At 40.4% G+C, this 2,125-nt stretch overlaps 1 non-coding gene across 1 annotated transcript; it reads right to left on the bottom strand.

Annotated features, from left to right (window-relative positions):
- Nucleotides 1-600: 600 nt before the first annotated feature.
- On the bottom strand, nt 601-707 carry LOC122066278. Its single transcript, XR_006136322.1, has one exon. It is a non-coding gene; the product is annotated as a small nucleolar RNA R71 (small nucleolar RNA).
- Between the last annotated feature and the right edge of the window lie 1,418 nt (nt 708-2,125).

The raw sequence follows: 2,125 nt of genomic DNA, 5'->3' as shown, positions 1-2,125 counted from the left end.
TAAGCTCCCAAAAAGCCAAAAAAAAAAAATCAAAAAAATCATTAAAAAAAAAAAAGTTTTGCTATCCATTCTTTTGTGCTTGTCTTACTTTAGTTGCGGGTAGTTTTCTGTTGCATGAGGGTTAAGTGGGTACGTAATACTAAGAATCGGTTAGAAAGAAGAGATCCAACAAGTAGTGACCCTATACGTTTGCTCTCTTTAAAACCCTTCAATATGGGAGACCAACAGCAAAACCCTTCACCTAAATCTCTAAAAGATAGGTTCTACCCTGCTAGAACAGCCCAACCTTCCTGCATAGTTCTACCACAAGCCCAGGGCAATAATTTTGAACTCAAATCTCAATACATCACTATGTTGCCCCACTTTCATGGGTTGACCTCTGAGGATGCATACCTATTTCTAAGGGAATTTGAAGAGGTATGTGTTCTAATTAAGATCCAACAGCTTTCTGATGATGCTGTTAAGCTTAGGTTTATCACTTTTGCATTGAAAGACCAAGCTAAGAAGTGGTTGTATGGGTTACCCACAAATTCCATAACCTCAAGGGAACAGTTCACAGTTGTCTTCCTTAAGAAGTTTTTCCCAACTCAGAAGACCAATAAGCTTAGAAGTGATATCCTTCAATTTAGACAAAAGCCTAGTGAGTCATTTTCCAAACTTATGGAGAGATTCAAGGATCTACTCCAAGAATGCCCTCACCATGGCCTAGACCTATGGCATTTATGTCAAATAATTTATGAGGGTATTGATTACCCAACTAAACAAATGATAGAGTCTATGTGCCCTAAGGGATTCACATCCTTTACAGATGAAGGAAAGGCATGGGAATTCTTACTTGACTCAGCTGACAAAACCCATGAGTGGGAATCAACCCAAGAGATTGAAAGAACCATAGGAGGAAAAGGATATTTTGTGGATGGGATAGTGGCCAAGGAAGCCCATTTGGATAGCCTAATCAAGAGGATTGAGGATATTGTTCATAGAGAGCCATCATCAGTCAATTTGGTTAAGATTTGTGCTTGGTGTCAATCCCCTGGACATGTCATAGAAGAATGCCCCAACACCTCTGGGGGCACTTCTAATGATAGTGTTAATGTCTTATACCAGAATAATCCATATAGTAACACCTACAATCCAGGATGGAGAAATCACCCAAATTTCTCTTGGAATCAGGGCAACCAAGCAGGACCTTCCAATTTCTATAATCAAGGTCAACCTGGACCCCAAAGGCCTCCCTTTGCACAACAATCTTTTTCTCAAAATATATTTCCTAGGTCAAATGTAAGACCTCAGGCTAGTTTTCCTAGGGCCCCTCTCCTATCATCTTATCAGCAACCCCCTGGGTTTACCAACATTAGAGAGGCAAGTAGAATAAGTGACTTGGAAAAAAATATGGCCCTCCTCATGAAAAGCCATCAAAATCTTACGAGAGAACTTACCTAAGTTGTCTCAATTATACGTGAGAGGGAGAAGGGAACTTTACCCAGTCAACCAGAGCCTAACCTAGGCATCATCAGCCTGTTAGTTCACAAGGACCAACTAATGCACCACTGAATATAGTACAAGGTCAGACTCAACAAGGGCCCTCTAACCAATGCAATATTGTTTATGCCCTTAGGAGTGGTAGAGAGTACCAACAGAGTGTTTCTAAATCTTCCCCATCTATTAGTCCTGTTAACTCTTCTTCAGTTGAGGACACAAGTGTGCCTCTTGTTCCAGGTTCGTCTGATGAACCTAAAGATTTTTCTGAAACTAAAGATGATTTGGTTGAGGAAACCAAAAATGATTCTTCTGAACAGGGGCAAATCCCTAACAGTCCTTATGTTCATCCTGTCCCATTTCCTAATCGCTTGGTACACAAAAAGAAGACTGCTTCCATGGATAAAATTTTAGAAGTCTTCAAAAAGGTAGAAGTGAACATCCCTCTTTTGGATGTCATATCCCAGATCCCCGCCTATGCAAAGGTACTAAAAGATTTGTGTACTCACAAACGTATCACTAGTGTGCCCAAAAAGGTGTTCTTGGCAGGTAACATTAGTTCCATAATTACTCAGCCCATAGTAGCCAAGTATAAGGATCCAGGGAGCCCTACCATATCTTGTGTCATAGGCAACACCTATATTGA

This window comes from Macadamia integrifolia, unplaced genomic scaffold, assembly GCF_013358625.1.
Source record: "Macadamia integrifolia cultivar HAES 741 unplaced genomic scaffold, SCU_Mint_v3 scaffold2316, whole genome shotgun sequence".
NCBI lineage: Eukaryota > Viridiplantae > Streptophyta > Magnoliopsida > Proteales > Proteaceae > Macadamia > Macadamia integrifolia.
The sequence above is the reverse complement of the archived record's forward strand: the minus strand, read 5'-3'. Positions and strand labels throughout refer to the sequence as shown.